This window comes from Oncorhynchus keta, chromosome 1 (genome assembly GCF_023373465.1).
Source record: "Oncorhynchus keta strain PuntledgeMale-10-30-2019 chromosome 1, Oket_V2, whole genome shotgun sequence".
Classification (NCBI taxonomy): Eukaryota; Metazoa; Chordata; class Actinopteri; order Salmoniformes; family Salmonidae; genus Oncorhynchus; species Oncorhynchus keta.
The window spans coordinates 68819680-68838659 of record NC_068421.1 but is presented as its reverse complement, the minus strand read 5'-3'; the positions used below and the strand labels follow the sequence as shown (position 1 = coordinate 68838659).

Below are 18980 nucleotides of genomic sequence, written 5' to 3'. Positions count from 1 at the left end.
AAGATAAAACTGATGTAATTTTGTCCCAGATATCTAAATATAAACCACATGGTAAGTCAATGTCACAATTTGACACATTTATTTAAAAAACATATATACAGAATTAGTGCAATCATTCTGGAGTACGCCTCTAAAATCCATAGAATAAAGTCAAATTTGCTACAGTATACAGTCAACCCAAAATAACAATGTTTGTGTCAGCAAACTTTGTTTGACTGTACAGAGGCTGAGATGGCCAAACTGGTAGCGCACAGTTCCAAACAGACTACTCGCTCCAAGTCCGGGGCCTATAGGGTTCTGGCCAAAAGTAGTTTGGGACTAAAAGTTGTCAAAAACTCCAGTCACACAAGTCATAGACAGTTCTCTCTGCAAGCAGTATCAATGCAGTCTGGAACCAAAAGGAGCTCCTATTCACAAGCCATAAGACTGCTGAACAGTTTGTTAAATAGCTACCCGGACTAACTCTTTTGACTCATCACATACGCTGTCACCTAGACACTTTATCCCTAACTACAGTATTTTTATTTCTTTAATTGAATCTTTATTTAACTAGGCAAGCCAGTTAAGAACAAAGTGTTATTTACAATGACGGCCTAAACCGGCCAAACCCGGTCGACCCTGGGCCAATTGTGCACTGCCCTACGAGACTCCCAATTACGGCCGGTTGTGTTTCAGCCAAACACTCCAAAAGTTTGGACACACTTACTCTTTCCAGGATTTTCCTGTATTTGTACTATTTTCTACATTGTAGAATAATGGTGAAGACATCAAAACTATGAAATAACACATGGCCATGAGGCCAGTGGTGACTAAAACAGAGTTTAATGGTTGTGATAGGAGAAAACTGAGGATGGATCAACAATATTGTAGTTTCTGGAGCTAAGCACAGGCAAAATCCTAGAGGAAAACCTGGTTTAGTCTGCTTTCCACCACACACACTGGGAGATAAATTCACTGTTCAGCAGGACAGTAACCTAAAACAAGGCCAAATCTACACTGGAATAGTTTACCAAGAAGACAGTGAAATGTTCCAGAGTGGCCAAGTTACAGTTTTGATTTAAACCTGCTTGAAAATATCTAGCAAGACCTGAAAATGGTTGTCTAGCAATGATCTACAACCAATTTGACAGAGCATAAAGAATTTTTCAAAAGAATAAAATGTTGCACAATCTAGGTGTGGAAAGCCCTTAAGAGACTTACCTAGAAAGGTGGTTCTAACATGTATTGACTCAGTGTTGAATACTTATCTAAATTAAAATATATTAGTGTTGAAATAATGACTTTTTTTTTTACAAATGTTAGAATTTTTCTTCCACTGACAGAGTATTTTGTGTAGATTGATGACAAAAAATTACAATTAAAACCATTTTAATCCCACTTTGTAACAAAATGTGGGGGAAAAATCATGGGGTGTGAATACTTTCTGAAGGCACTGTATCTACCTCAATTACCTCGTACCCTGCACATCAACTCGGTACAGGTGCCCAGTATATACTGCCAAGTTATCGTTACTCATTGTGTATTTATTCCTTGTGTTATTATATATTTTTTTTACATTGTTGGTTAGGGCCCATAAGTAAGCACTTCACTGTTAGTCTACACCTGTTGATTACGAAGCATGTGACAAATAACATTTGATTGGGCATAATATTCTCAGACATACGTTAGTGAGTAGTTAGGCAACACACAACAGAATGAGATGCGTTCTTCCTTATTGCAATGTTAAGAGACTGCTTTGGTTGGTTGTTTCTCATCAGAAGATAATAGAATGCAGTTTCCGGGGATGCCATGTCATTGGTTCTTGAATCGGCACAATTCACCCAATCACTGGTTAGGTCTAATCTCTACTACTGCATTATTTCTAAAGAAATACAGCTTGTATGTATGTATGCATGTATAAGAGAGGTAGAGAGAGAGAGAGAGAGACGGGGCTAATAAGCTGCTCCTCCATATTTAACCACGGCGAATGTGTTTGAGTGGGTGGCCTACTCACTCACACACACCTCTTCCAGGTTTCTCTCAGTTACAGCAGAATCCACTCAGCTGAGAGGAGGATAGGAGAGAGAGGGTGTATTTGGTCTCAGAGTTGAGGAGATAGAGAAAAGTGGCTGGGGGATACAAGAGGGAATATTAGTCATCAGAGTCAACAAAAGAATGTTCCGTCTGCCAGGATTAGGGTGTGTGCAGGATCTTCACAATGTGACAACAGCCAAATGACCACTGTCTGTAAACACCCAGGACACCTGAGAACTCTCTGACTGAGTCTCTCACTCCTGCCTCACATGCACCAGAGAATGTACATTCAAATAGAGGGGAGGCTATGAGTAGTCAGAGCAGAGAGCAGTTTAACAGTAGGGCAGTTAAGGACACGGTGGAAAGGCAAGCACCATGGTTACACCATTACCACCCTTAGCGGAGTTGCCAACAACCAGATGTATCCCTTTAACATTGAAGGGGGATTTGTATTTTATACCCAAGAGCAGGAACAGCACCATTTAGTGGCCAGAACCTGGTAATATCAGAATGTATTACAACTTCAAAGACTAATCTCTCTGAACAGGGGGAAAAAAACATCACCAAATTCACTGAGAATGTATTACATAGGATGAAGAAACAATACTCTGAGCCGCAGCTTCATACTACTTGTCAAACATATAAAACTGGTACTGTATACGTGTTGGGATGAGAGTGGCGTGGGGTGTGGTGGTCTGTGGGTGGCTTTTCACCATTTCTTTGGAATCCTCATGTCTAACTCATTGTTTGAATTTTTCGGGGTCCAAATCAGATGCTATGTAGTATATTTATAGAATCCTATAATTTAAAAATGGCCAATTTGGGTGCAATCAATTAGCTTAATTTCTCAGAGATCAAATTATATTTCAACCAAATAATGTTGCAATAAGGCAAATCTTATCAGTTTATAACTACAGAGACATTTTCAGAACAATCGGAGATGGTGGGTGTCATGGCTCACTGAAATGACATGGAATGACCCGCCTGCTACGTTAGGTTACACCGCTACTACAGCAGGCGTCACACAGGGGTTTAACCTGGACAAACATTAAATGATGCACCTCAGACGGGTGCTTTGTCTACACCTACACACAGACATTACAATGTGTGTGTGTGTCAGTTACACCTGTAACAAAACAGTACAGCAGGAATGAGAAACCAGTCTTGGACATTCACCGTCTTGTGATCTCAAATGCGGAAGACACATTTCAGTTGAAGGCATTCAGTTGTACAGCTGACTAGGTGCCTTCCCTTTCTATCAGAAAGACAAAAAGCTATTCTACTTCTACCATCTCTGGGACTGAACTATAAAACCTGCCCTGGCCTCTCCGGTTTTCCCTGCAACCACTGCAAACCTGTTGCAAAACTATTTAGACAGTTAAGTTACTATAAGGAATCAACTCTCCACAAGATGAGAACCATTTTCAGGATCAGGTCTCAGAGCCATAGATAAGGAGAGATCACGTTTAACACATTAAAAGGTTATAAAATGAATGAACTACATGTTTGATGTCAGAGTAGCTGTAAAGTTGTTGGGTAATCTAATTTGGAATGAAAACCATGCCTCCTGTCTCTGGTTAAAATATAATCAATGTTAATTATTTTTTAGCATTCACCCATCTGTAGACAACTGGTATTATTCCTCAAGATCTGCAATAACACATCCAGGGTGACTATATTTCATTGAGAAATAAAAAACACAAACCATTTCATTTTGTGAACTTTACATAGAGTAGCACAATATGAGTCATAATACCCGTAAAACCAAGTGGTCAAACAAGTTAATTGTTCCAAACGTTTTTCCACCATTCACTTTAGAAACACTTCACTGTGTTTCATGTAGGCTTACCTTGGCATGACATTTTGATAACCGTGTAAATCTCTCTAGGACAAGGTGACTTTTATCAATATATTTGCCTGTATTTACCCCCCAAAATGTAAATGTTAATAATTAGCTGCTAATGTGACTATCTTAAAGAACTACAAATGCCATGATGATGTGTACGAGAATGCCGAGTCGAGGCAAAGGTAAGAGTCTCAAGATTAACTAACTATCTAATGTTAGCTAAATATAGTAATGAATAAATTGGCTACATTTCTTTAAAATGGACAATTCTGTGAATGGTCTTGTGCAAGTTTTAAATTGGAAGGCCATAAAGGCCAGGAAGGCCATAAAGATCATCAAGGACAACAACCACCCGAGCCACTGCCTGTTCACCCCGCTATCATCCAGAAGGCGAGGTCAGTACAGGTGCATCAAATCTGGGACCGAGAGACTGAAAAACAGCTTCTATCTCAATGCCATCAGACTGTTAAACATCCACCACTAACATTGAGTGGCTGCTGCCAACACACTGACTCAACTCCAGCCACTTTAATAATGGGAATGGATGGGAATTGATGTAAAATATATCACTCGCCACTTTAAACAATGCTACTTACTTCATATGTATACGTATATACTGTACTCTATATCATCTACTGCATCTTTATGTAATACATGTATCACTAGCCACTTTAAACTATGCCACTTTGTTTACATACTCATCTCATATGTATATACTGTACTCGATACCATCTACTGCATCTTGCCTATGCCGCTCTGTACCATCACTCATTCATATATCTTTATGTACATATTCTTTATCCCTTTACACTTGTGTGTATAAGGTAGTAGTTTTTGAATTGTTAGTTAGATTACTCGTTGGTTATTACTGCATTGTCGGAACTAGAAGCACAAGCATTTCACTACACTCGCATTAACATCTGCTAACCATGTGTATGTGACAAATACATTTGATTTGATTTGATACCTGTTAGCAAAGGTGTCAGCTAGAGATGACTTGCTGGAGCTTACAGGGATTTGTAGTCTTGCATGATGTTCTAGTTTGATGCTAATTAGCATTGTCAAATTTTCAAATAGAGCCGAATATATTGATAAAAGTCACCTTGTATTTAGCCCCCAAAATGTAAACGTTAATAATTAGAGAGATTTAAACACAGCCCTTATTGAAGTGTTTCTAAAATTCCCTATGGGAAAAATGAATGGTGGAAAAACGATTGGAACCATTTCCCTGTTTGACCGTAAGGTTCTATGGCTGTTATGACACCTCCACTGTGAGGCTCTATACCATACAAGTTTCAAATAAGTCAATACATGATGTGTCCTCCATAAATTACATTGATCTTTTCAGAGCACCCCACAGACACCATAATCAATTCATAAGTTTTAACCTATAGCATTCATTCTCCCCTTTGAGAACACATCTCTCTGAGACACGCACACAGACACACACTTTCTCTCACTCCCTCTCTCTTTTATCGCAGTATTACATTTACATTTACATTTAAGTCATTTAGCAGACGCTCTTATCCAGAGCGACTTACAAATTGGTGCATTCACCTTATGACATCCAGTGGAACAGCCACTTTACAATAGTGCATCTAAATCTTTTAAGGGGGGTGAGAAGGATTACTTATCCTATCCTAGGTATTCCTTAAAGAGGTGGGGTTTCAGGTGTCTCCGGAAGGTGGTGATTGACTCCGCTGTCCTGGCGTCGTGAGGAGTTTGTTCCACCATTGGGGGCCAGAGCAGCGAACAGTTTTGACTGGGCTGAGCGGGAACTGTACTTCCTCAGTGGTAGGGAGGCGAGCAGGCCAGAGGTGGATGAACGCAGTGCCCTTGTTTGGGTGTAGGGCCTGATCAGAGCCTGGAGGTACTGAGGTGCCGTTCCCCTCACAGCTCCGTAGGCAAGCACCATGGTCTTGTAGCGGATGCGAGCTTCAACTGGAAGCCAGTGGAGAGAGCGGAGGAGCGGGGTGACGTGAGAGAATTTGGGAAGGTTGAACACCAGACGGGCTGCGGCGTTCTGGATGAGTTGTAGGGGTTTAATGGCACAGGCAGGGAGCCCAGCCAACAGCGAGTTACAGTAATCCAGACGGGAGATGACAAGTGCCTGGATTAGGACCTGCGCCGCTTCCTGTGTGAGGCAGGGTCGTACTCTGCGGATGTTGTAGAGCATGAACCTACAGGAACGGGCCACCGCCTTGATGTTAGTTGAGAACGACAGGGTGTTGTCCAGGATCACGCCAAGGTTCTTAGCGCTCTGGGAGGAGGACACAGTGGAGTTGTCAACCGTGATGGCGAGATCATGGAACGGGCAGTCCTTCCAAGGAGGAAGAGCAGCTCCGTCTTGCCGAGGTTCAGCTTGAGGTGGTGATCAGTCATCCACACTGATATGTCTGCCAGACATGCAGAGATGCGATTCGCCACCTGGTCATCAGAAGGGGGAAAGGAGAAGATTAATTGTGTGTCGTCTGCATAGCAATGATAGGAGAGACCATGTGAGGTTATGACAGAGCCAAGTGACTTGGTGTATAGCGAGAATAGGAGAGGGCCTAGAACAGATCCCTGGGGGACACCAGTGGTGAGAGCGCGTGGTGAGGAGACAGATTCTCGCCACGCCACCTGGTAGGAGCGACCTGTCAGGTAGGACGCAATCCAAGCGTGGGCCGCGCCGGAGATGCCCAACTCGGAGAGGGTGGAGAGGAGGATCTGATGGTTCACAGTATCGAAGGCAGCCGATAGGTCTAGAAGGATGAGAGCAGAGGAGAGAGTTAGCTTTAGCAGTGCGGAGCGCCTCCGTGATACAGAGAAGAGCAGTCTCAGTTGAATGACTAGTCTTGAAACCTGACTGATTTGGATCAAGAAGGTCATTCTGAGAGAGATAGCGGGAGAGCTGGCCAAGGACGGCACGTTCAAGAGTTTTGGAGAGAAAAGAAAGAAGGGATAATGGTCTGTAGTTGTTGACATCGGAGGGATCGAGTGTAGGTTTTTTCAGAAGGGGTGCAACTCTCGCTCTCTTGAAGACGGAAGGGACGTAGCCAGCGGTCAGGGATGAGTTGATGAGCGAGGTGAGGTAAGGGAGAAGGTCTCCGGAAATGGTCTGGAGAAGAGAGGAGGGGATAGGGTCAAGCGGGCAGGTTGTTGGGCGGCCGGCCGTCACAAGACGCGAGATTTCATCTGGAGGGAGAGGGGAGAAAGAGGTCAGAGCATAGGGTAGGGCAGTGTGAGCAGAACCAGCGGTGTCGTTTGGCTTAGCAAACGAGGATCGGATGTCGTCGACATTCTTTTCAAAATGGTTGACGAAGTCATTTGCAGAGAGGGAGGAGGGGGGAGGAGGATTCAGGAGGGAGGAGAAGGTGGCAAAGAGCTTCCTAGGGTTAGAGGCAGATGCTTGGAATTTAGAGTGGTAGAAAGTGGCTTTAGCAGCAGAGACAGAGGAGGAAAATGTAGAGAGGAGGGAGTGAAAGGATGCCAGGTCCGCAGGGAGGCGAGTTTTCCTCCATTTCCGCTCGGCTGCCCGGAGCCCTGTTCTGTGAGCTCGCAATGAGTCGTCGAGCCACGGAGCAGGAGGGGAGGACCGAGCCGGCCTGGAGGATAGGGGACATAGAGAGTCAAAGGATGCAGAAAGGGAGGAGAGGAGGGTTGAGGAGGCAGAATCAGGAGATAGGTTGGAGAAGGTTTGAGCAGGGGGAAGAGATGATAGGATGGAAGAGGAGAGAGTAGCGGGGGAGAGAGAGCGAAGGTTGGGACGGCGCGATACCATCCGAGTAGGGGCAGTGTGGGAAGTGTTGGATGAGAGCGAGAGGGAAAAGGATACAAGGTAGTGGTCGGAGACTTGGAGGGGAGTTGCAATGAGGTTAGTGGAAGAACAGCATCTAGTAAAGATGAGGTCGAGCGTATTGCCTGCCTTGTGAGTAGGGGGAAGGTGAGAGGGTGAGGTCAAAAGAGGAGAGGAGTGGAAAGAAGGAGGCAGAGAGGAATGAGTCAAAGGTAGACGTGGGGAGGTTAAAGTCGCCCAGAACTGTGAGAGGTGAGCCGTCCTCAGGAAAGGAGCTTATCAAGGCATCAAGCTCATTGATGAACTCTCTGAGGGGACCTGGAGGGCGATAAATGATAAGGATGTTAAGCTTGAAAGGGCTGGTAACTGTGACAGCATGGAATTCAAAGGAGGCGATAGACAGATGGGTAAGGGGAGAAAGAGAGAATGACCACTTGGGAGACATGAGGATCCCGGTGCCTCCACCCCGCTGACCAGAAGCTCTCGGGGTGTGCGAGAACACGTGGGCGGACGAAGAGAGAGCAGTAGGAGTAGCAGTGTTATCTGTGGTGATCCATGTTTCCGTCAGTGTCAAGAAGTCGGGGGACTGGAGGGAGGCATAGGCTAAGATGAACTCTGCCTTGTTGGCCGCAGATCGGCAGTTCCAGAGGCTACCGGAGACCTGGAACTCCACGTGGGTCGTGCGCGCTGGGACCACCAGATTAGGGTGGCCGCGGCCACGCGGTGTGGAGCGTTTGTATGGTCTGTGCAGAGAGGAGAGAACAGGGATAGACAGACACATAGTTGACAGGCTCCAGAAGAGGCTACGCTAATGCAAGGAGATTGGAATGACAAGTGGACTACACGTCTCGAATGTTCAGAAAGTTAAGCTTACGTAGCAAGAATCTTATTGACTAAAATGATTAAAATGATACAGTACTGCTGAAGTAGGCTAGCTGGCAGTGGCTGCGTTGTTGACTTTGTAGGCTAGCTGGCAGTGGCTGCGTTGTTGACTTTGTAGGCTAGCTGGCAGTGGCTGCGTTGTTGACACTACACTAATCAAGTCGTTACGTTGAGTGTAATAGTTTCTACAGTGCTGCTATTCGGGGGCTAGCTGGCTAGCTAGCAGTGTTGATTACGTTACGTTGCGTTAAAAGAACGACAATAGCTGGCTAGCTAACCTAGAAAATCGCTCTAGACTACACAATTATCTTTGATACAAAGACGGCTATGTAGCTAGCTATGTAGCTAGCTACGATCAAACAAATCAAACCGTTGTACTGTAATGAAATTAAATGAAAATGTGATACTACCTGTGGAGCGAAGCGGACTGCGACCGGGTTGTTGAGTTCTGTTCATAAGACGTTGGCTAGCTGTTGGCTAGCTAGCAGTGTCTCCTACGTTAAGGACGACAAATAGCTGGCTAGCTAACCTCAGTAAATTAAGATAATCACTCTAAGACTACACACTCTAAACTACACAATTATCTTGGATACGAAGACAGCAAAGACAACTATGTAGCTAGCTAACACTACACTAATCAAGTCGTTCAGTTGAGTGTAATAGTTTCTACAGTGCTGCTATTCGGTAGACGGTGGACGCTAGCTGCTGGGCAGTAGACTACGTTAGGACGACGAAATACGATAATTACGCAATTATCTTTGATACAAAGATGGCTATGTAGCTAGCTAAGAAGAAATTGCTAAGATTAGACAAATCAAACCGTTGTACTATAATGAAATGTAATGAAAAGTAGTGAAAAGTAATACTACCTGCGGACGAAGTGCGAATGCGACCGCTCGCTCCAACCCGGAAGTTACCAACTTAATTTAGATATGTTTCTGCTTCTAATTTCTGACATTTTGGTAGAATATTTGTTAGTCAACTTATCTATAATTAGATACAAAAAATGATTTTTCAGGATGTACTGCAACCCCACTACCCCCATGGCTATGCCAAAGGGCTAAGCTTAGAGTGCATTGACTGCAATACATTTTTCTATTAGGGCTAGCTAGTAATCTTAATCAAAATGTCTTTATATATGAAAAGGAAGCATTTGAAACTTTACACTAATCACCTCTGCCTCAGTGAGATCGCTGCTTTGATTGGTGGGGGATTTTACATACATGTAATTATTTGAATCAGTTGTGTAGTGCGCAGGCAAAAAACAAAACGTGCTCCTGTAACAGGGTTATATTGGTGATTCCCCTTGCCACTTTATTGTTAAGCCAATGGGTTTTTGGTTTGAGTTTGTCTTGCCTTCACCTACTCAACATGGCATCTTATTGGCTGGTTTGCTTAGCTTGCTTACGAGGGGGGATGTTCCAGTTAGAATCGTCCCAGTGAACAAGCACCAAACCAGCGGTAAGTTGTTGGTTGCAAAGCACCGTACGTCAAAAGTGATTTTATGCTCTCAACTGATGATTTAAATGTACAATTTATATCAAATAGTTCGTAAAGAATTCCCGCCAGTATTAGCTAGCAACTTACTGTGTCTGGTGGGGGGTTCATATATTTTGTACAGTGCGTGAGTGCAGAGTTGGATGGTGAGACGGGCATTGCATGACGTGCAATTTTGTGTCGTTCTTATCAGGTACATTGTTAAAAATATTATATTGTATATTGTAATTGTATTATTTTGGTAACTGCCCAGTGAACAAGCACCAAACCAGCGTGCGTGAGTGCAGAGTTGGATGGTGAGACGGGCATTGCATGACGTGCAATTTTGTGTCGTTCTTATCAGAATAAAGCTACATGACTGGTGCTACATATTGGAGTTCCGTGTCGATGACTGATGTACACAACGCAAGAAGAGTACTGTTACACTTCCAGGAGCAGCCCCAGGACCGAGTTTGGGAAACTCTGGCCTAGACATAGAGACAAAAGGCCTATTTGCATCGGCATTTATGTAGTCAACTGAGTGGGACTACCAACTTCATTAGCTGATCCTTTCTAGTGACCATCTGGGTCATCAGGGGGGATCAACCAATCGTGAAGAAGAAAATGGACTACTTCAAAATAAAGATTATCTCACTGGCGCTGCCCATGCAGTCACTGATGCTATAAATTGTACAGATATGAACCAGAGCCTATTTTATGTCTGCTACATTAGGCTACCTAGCCTATAACCTACTACAGCCACAAAGTCATTAATCCCAACTATTTCTACAATTTATATTATTAAAATGTTATTTTAACATTAGCTTAGCCATAACCTTAAATGAAGACCTTTAACGTTTTTACGATACAGCCAATTTTGACTTTGTGGCTGTTATAACTAGTGGAAACCATATAACATCTATATCACATCTCCTCGCCGCTGAGAGAGGACCATACCTGGGATACTGCTAGGAGACTAATTCCCCAACTTTGAAGCCGAGACAACCATCGGGAAGATCAAATTCCATGACTTCCTAGGAAACTAGATTGTGCTACCTGTTGTAGGCTAAACAAGTCGGTGTGATGATCTGCGGTAGCCTACCTGTACCTCAACTGTTATTTTGTCAAATCAAATGTATTCATAAAGCCCTTCGTACATCAGCTGATATCTCAAAGTGCTGTCCAGAAACACAGCCTAAAACCCCAAACAGCAAGCAATGCAGGTGTAGAAGCACGATGGCTAGGAAAAACTCCCTAGAAAGGCCAAAACCTTGGAAGAAACCTAGAGGAACCAGGCAATGAGGGGTGGCCAGTTGTCACGAATCCGACCGAGGGTGTTTCCCCTTCCCGGGCGGGTGGCGCTCGGCGGTCGTCGTCACCGGCCTATTAGCTGCCACTGATTGTTTTTCCTCCCCCTCCTTGTATGTTTAGTGGTAGCACCTGGTCATGTTAATTAGTTTGTCTTTATTAGACAGCCGGCCCGCCTGGTTGTTGTGCGGGATTATTTCATTGTAACCTTCGGCTCTGTTGTAAAGGTACGTGTTAGTGCCTGGTCGTGATTTTTCCATTGTATTTTTTGATTCCCTGTGTTTTGGGAACGTAACTTTTGTGAGCACCATGTGGTGCGTTGGTGCTATTAAAAGATGCACAGCATTGAACTCTGTCTCCTGCATTTGACTCCACACCTACGACACCCGGAGCATTACACTAGTCCTCTTCTGGCTGTGCCGGGTGGAGATTATAACAGAATATGGCCAAGATGTTCATAAATGACCAGAATGTTCAAATAATAATAATCACAGTAGTTGTCGAGGGTGCAGCAAGTCAGCACCTCAGGAGTAAATGTCAGTTGGCTTTTCATAGACGATCATGAAGAGTATCTCTACCACTCCTGCTGTCTCTAGAGAGTTGAAAACAGCAGGTCTGGGACAGCTAGCACGTCCAGTGAACAGTTCAGGTTTCCATAGCCACAGGCAGAACAGTTGAAACTGGAGCAGCAGCACGGCCAGGTGGACTGGGGACAGCAAGGAGTCATCATGCCAGGTGGTCCTGAGGCATGGTCCTAGGGCTCAGGTCCTCCGAGAGAGAGAAAGAAAGAGAGAATTAGAGAGCATACTTAAATTCACACAGGACACCGGGTAAGACAGGAGAAGTACTCCAGATATAACAAACTGACCCTCGCCCCCGACACAAACTACTGCAGCATAAATACTGGAGGCTGAAATAAAATAAATACATTTTGATTTGAACTGTTATTTTGTATCTGCAGCAGACTGTCATCAATTGCATAATCAGTAGCCTAATTCACTGATGGTGTGTTTGTATAACATTCGACATACAGACAATAAACAAATATACTTGCTTGGCTGCATGCTCATTGCCACGACAGTTTCAGTTACATTGCCAGTTTCAGTTTTTAACATGTAAATCCGTGGTTCGGGGTCATATGGAAAGTGGAGAACGCTGATCCCATATCAGATCTTAAAACCGTGGAGGCTAGAGGTTACGCAAAAGATGTTGTCCCTCAATCCCTATTAAAATGTCAGTCAATCGTTTAGAGGAACACAATAGCACCAGTGTGTTAAACCAGCCTGCACTGAGAGTGTGTGACTGACCAGACAAGGTTGCCATTGTTTAGGAGTGTGTGCTTCAATTCGCTTTTGTCTCCGAGCCAGGTGACCATCCAAAGTATTTTTATTTTGTATAGTTTATTAATCCAACCATTTAAAAAAACACACACAACTTGAAAAAGCTTAAGCAAAGTCATCAACGTTATGACAAAGTCGGACTTATTTCCAATGTGGTCCTCTTGAAACAAGATGGCTAAGCAAGATTGAACACTGTTGAACACAGTATGACAGCGAGATAATAAAACATAAAGACAAAGAACAACTATCTATCATTGCAGTTACATCGTAGGGTACATTCATATGGGCAGTTTTTAAACTTTATTTTTAAAGCTTCGCAGAGAGGATGTCGTTTTTGTGGGCAGAGGCAACTCATTCCACTCTGAGGCTCCAGTATACAAGAAAGTACCTTCCCAGCATTACTCCTGAACCTGTATAAGCACACATTAGCAACACCTGATCAGGTGCTGTGATTGTGTGCAACTTTAGCATGGGGAAAGTAATCACTTAGATATCTCGGTGTAGAACCATAAATACTCCTGTAAACCTAACCCAGTCTGATCTAAGACACCCTCAACAGGCAGCCAGTTAAGTTCCTGAAAGCTGCTCCTGTCTATGTGAGTACGTAGACTCACCTTCAATACTACCCCGATCAGCTTATTCTGGGCTAGCTCGAACCAGGAAGTACTAGAGTAGTCAAAATGGCATTGAATTGGGGCAGTGGCTGGCGCTCTCATGGAGTTCTTGTCATGCAGCTTGGACTTTCTAGCCCAAAACTTAGTCCTGGTATTACCCTTCCCTAGCACTTTAGTGGCCATGCTCACACCTCCCAAGTTTCCATAGAGGATACATACAAGGTAGCTAACAGAGGTTTTAGTAGTCCGCACCTCACCTCCTAACTCCACTCTGATTTCAGAGGACCTACACAATTTAGGTCTGAACCCAAAAATAATTGCCTCCGGTTTACCTAAGTGCAGAGATAGAGTATTAGCTCAAAGCCATTTGCTAATGTTAGTAAGCTCTGTGGTAAGTATGCGCTCCAACATAGTTTTACTTTTGTGAGACACCAGAAGAGTAGAGTCATCTGCATAAAGGAAAAGATGGCAACACACATTTTTTATACAGTAAAAATAGAAGAGACCCAACCACGCTCCCCTGTGGAATGCCACAAGTCATTGGTTTTGCATTAGGCAGTGAACCATTAACCTCTACCACTTGCTAACCCCCTTTCCCTTTCCAGTTTGGAGATTGGGAGACAGTGGTTAACCTTCTGCAGGTCAAGCAGTACCATTCCACAGATATTTCCCTTATCAATCTCTTTCCTGATTGAAGTCAGTCATGTAAAGTAGACAAACACGACTGAAAATCACACATTAGACTTTGTTGACATTCATACATTTCATAAATGTCAACTCTTTCCAGGATCTTTGATGTTATACTGAGGATAGATACAGGCCAGTGGAGGCTCCTCAGATGAAGAGGAGGAAACATCCTCACTGAATTTCTTAAAATTAAAAATGGTTAAACATTGAAAACTATACTAAATATATTCACCAAATAATTTATTAAAGGACACTGTTTTGCAATGAAGGTCTGCAGTAGCCTCAACAACACTCTGCAGCATGATGTAGCCGGAGGTCAGCTAGCTTCCATCCTCTTGGTGCGTTGACTTCAATACAAAACCTAGGAGGCTCTTGGTTCTCACCCCCTTCCATAGACTTACACAGGACGTCCTCCAACCTATCAGAGATCTTACACCATGAACATGAAATCAAAGGATCAGAGAATTAATCTAGTACTGAAAGCATAAGCTACAGCTATCTAGCACTGCAGTGCATAACATGTGCTGAGTAGTTGACTCAAAGAGAGAAAGACAACAGTTTTTTACAAATTAATTTCTTAAAAAATGAAGGAGAAGCTAGATATTCTGTTTGTTTTTTACATTTTCACTTACTTAGCTAGCAAATGCAGCTGGCTAGTTTAGTTACTCAAACACTTGGCTCAAACAGAGGGAGTTACCTCAAAATGTAATTAAATTACTAGTTAAACTACATGTAGTGCACTACTCTCCAACACTGAATACAGGATGATGTGTAAATTGTGGTACTTCAGTAAAAACATCAGACGGTGGTCACAATTACTGTCTTGACCTGTCCTACCAAAGACCACCTGTTACACTACTTTGAATAATTTTTCCAACCTCCATACTGTCCCAGTCTGACACAATGAGTGGTGAAGGGATGGGAGGAGAGCAATGTTTAGAGAGCTTGCTTTAATAGCCCATGACCCAGTCTATTGTTTTGATGTAACATGATACTAAAAAGGTGTGGTTCTATGAAGCATCTGTTACCAGTACCACAAGTGTTCCTGTTATTGTCTTCACACTTACACACTCCACACACTGTTGCATCATTGATTAACCATATATTCCAAAGACTGGTCACATAATTTTCAGTCTTTCCATCCACCTGCCTTTACGTAGTCCGACGTGTTAACGGCTAAAGTGAAACACGAACACTGTGTAATGTTTTAGGCCTGAGTCTGTTCCCACCCCTACCCACTTGTTGCTCTCTGGCTGCAGAGCATTTGGACTGGTATTTCCTCTACTCTGTCTTGAGACCTACTGATAGCTTCTCTCCTCCAGATGGGGAGTCCTGTTCTCCCACACCCAGGACTTTACTCCAGTGTGTACCACAGAACTGGCCTGTGCTGCCAAGATCAACTTTGAGTTTAAGAAACGCAACTTCAAGAAGATCGCTCTGTCCATAGACAGCGTGGCTGACCATCTTGCCTGGAGCAAGGTTTGCCTCAACCTGTCTCTCTGCATCCATTGCCTAAGTGGTTCAAATGTAGAGCACATTGCCTAACTACAATATGGGAAGCCACTCTCTCACAGATTTACTACCATATTGTAACACTGTCAGCCATGTCTAAATCAAAATTACATGCACAAACCCTGTGTAATCCCCCAAGACTGGTTTAGTCTGCACAGCTGTTACTCTGGCTCAACTGCATTCACAGATGGCCATTTCTTTACAAAAATATATTGTGTAGAACATGTTTGTCTGTCATGTAGAACAGTTAGCTCTATTCATTACATTTCTATCTGCAAGGTCCTAAACATTTGACCTCCTCCCGCCAAAGCCTCTCTCAGGTCCAACAGGGAAAGAGTTCCTCTGGCCTGCCAAGTTATCAAATCTTACACTGGGGTATTGGTGATGGGCCATATGGATAGGTTGCTAGGTTACAGCAACACTGCCCCTGTCTTCCAAAGTTCGCAACAACAAGTTTTTGGGAAGAAAAGTTAACTACGTAGTGAAAATCTGTCCTGTGAAAACCACTTGCCCCAACCCCCTCTACCAACACATACATTTCTGTAACCGTGTGACTAATGGCAGCCTTCCTTCCCACAATGAGGAACAGTATTAACTTCATCTGAAGTCCAGCCATTCTACTGCTATTTATACTGCTGCTGTGAACACAGGAACGTTCTCCACCATTTTAACACTTGAAAATAAAAACATGCACTCTGGCCACAACCTGCTCTAACCCAGTCACCCTAATGTTGATGTGTCTGAAAGAGCAGAGTGTCAGGTTCTATAGTTTACATTTCAGACTAGTTCTGTAGATTATACTACAGATACAGTCAGTTTCTGTTTGTAGTTCACACCATGATTACATGAGTGAGTTACTGAGCAAAGAAAGGACACTTTTACCCTACTAGCAGTGGTGTAGTCTGTAAAGATTTAAATTATCAAAATCGGTGCCACTAAAGGTGATACGGTCCCCTGCCCTTCCCCCTCATTGCTGACCCCTGAATTCTAACCTCTCTCTGTCTGTAGGATGTGATGCTGTTTAAAAGTGAGAGTGGGTGCTCTCCCCTGCCCTTCCCCATCATCGCTGATGATGAGGGAGCTCTGTTCAGCTGGGCATGCTGGACCCTGATGAGATTGACAAGGATGGCATGCCCCTCACCGCACTCTGTGTAAGTGAGGTCACACACACACACCCATGAGACGTAAAGGGCAACATATTTTTGCTGAAAGAAATTAAGGTCCAATTGGTGTTTGTGACCCTCCCCTTTGGTCCCTCCCCCAGGTGTTTATGGTTGGTCCAGCTAAGAAGATGAAGCTGTCCATCATGTACCCGGCCACCACTGATAGGAACTTTGACGAACTGCTTCGTGTTATCGACTCTCTGCAGCTCACTGCTCTCGAGAAGTTGGCCACACCTGTTGACTGGAAGGTACACATGTTGACTGGAAGATAAACACTCGATCTCATTTCGATATTGGTCAACTTGAAAAGGTATGACACATTCTTTTTAAAGTGAACTTTACAGGTGCCATCTTGGGTTTTTACTTCATCTTTCTCCTTCTGTTGCGCTCAGTCTGGTCAGAAGTGTATGGTTATTCCCGCTCTTTCTGGTGCCGAAGCCGCTGAACTGCAATAATCAAATGATTTCACTATTATGGTTTTAAGGAGGTAGCATTGAATTGGGTACAGTCATATCTAACTGACAGGAAACAGCCCACCTATATCAATGGTTCATTTTCTTCCCCTAATGTGTTAATCTGTGGAATACCGCAGGGCAGCTGCCTTGGGCCACTTCTTTATTTAATATATACCAACGACCTTCCCTATGCCTTGGTTGAAACTCAATTTACTATATTTGCAGATGATACTACAATTTATGCAGCAAGACAATCGGTTCAACAGGTACAGCAGGCTTTACAAGGAGATTTGGAGAATATCAGGAAGTGGGTTTGCCAAAACAAACTTGTTTTAAACACCAAGAGAACCAAAAGTTATGTTGGTCTGTTCAACTAGGAAAAGGCCAAAAGGCATGGGATACAATTAAGTTTGGGAGGAGTACAAATTGAAGAAGTGGCAGAAACCAAACGATTGGGAGTGCAGCTAGACAACTGCTTATCATGGTTGTCTCAAATAACTAATCATTGTAAAAGAAAATATTAAAACAGCATGCATAATCAGAAGGATAGCTAAATATTTACCAGGAAAAATTATTCAGCAAATAACACGAGCATTAATTGAGAGTCAGGTGAACTACTGTTCGGTGGTCTGAAGAAATGCATCATCTAGTGAAGTTAGGAGGCTGCAGAATGCACAGAATAAAGCAGCAAGGATTGTTTTAAGGCGGAGATATGGTTCTTCTGTTGTAGTCATGGGTTGTTTTAAGGTGGAGATATGGCTCTTCTGTTGCAGTCATGGGTTGTTTTAAGGGTGAGATATGGCTCTTCTGTTGCAGTCATGGGTTGTTTTAAGGGGGAGATATGGTTCTTTCTTGGTTGGTCATCAATCGACAAGGTAATTGAAAAACATGCTTATTTTATTTTATACATAATTTAAAACGGGCCAAGTTCTATTCACAACGGTATTCAGTTGGTAAGAGACAGACATTCCGTAAATACTAGGAATAGATTGTCCACCATCTATGCGTTATCCAGACAGGAAATAGGCAAAAGAACATTTCGATTTAGAGCAATACAGAAATTGAATAAATTAACTGAGCAAACTAGAAACTTTTCAATATATACATTTAAACATTATTTTAAAACAATTTAAATATAGTATATAGAAATGTTGTGGGATTATAGTAGATGAAGAATCAATATTTTTCTTAGATTGAGCATTTATTGGGTCATTATGCTAGTATTATGCATGTTTGTAATAGTGTGTTATATGGGAAAGTGTGTTTGTATTATAAATTGTATTTTAATGTTTAAGGACTCTTGGAAGATTAGTCCAAATGGGGACAAAAAGAGATCCAAATAAAATCACTAATACTTACATCTCGACTAAGCATCCATTCATTCATTCTTCTGTGGAGCAGGGCTTTAATGTCCGTATCGTTTGTACAGTGCCTTACTACCCCAATAAACACACGTTTGTAATGACCACTGTGGGGTGTGTGTTTTTGGTGGTGAAGTTGGAAAGCCATTTTGAACTTGGTACAATACAGGTCTGCTTCAATACTTAGTTAAATAACTTCAAAGAGAAGCCATGAGCTTACCACAAAGGAAATCAAGCTCATGAATTGATGTAATGTATCCAAGTGAGCAGACACGCAAGGCAATTGATTCATGAATGGTTCACTCCTGATACTCTCAATTGCCCCTTCATGCCTGCTCCCATAACCTATAATTCAGTATTTCTTTGTGACTAACCTGTATACAGGTAGACCAGAGAAGCCACATCCCTGCTTGGCAGATGAGTGACAACCCTGATACACTCTGTGATGCAGTGAAAACACTAAAAATAAATACAATTGAAGTAAGCTTTATGCAACATATGATTGCGGACCGATCCCACCTTCTTGTTTGTCTGCTTCAATACTT

General features: G+C 43.0%; 1 pseudogene; it reads left to right on the top strand.

The window, feature by feature from the left end:
• Positions 1–4022: 4022 nt before the first annotated feature.
• Positions 4023–17215, top strand: LOC118371059 (peroxiredoxin-6-like; annotated as a pseudogene).
• Positions 17216–18980: the final 1765 nt, after the last annotated feature.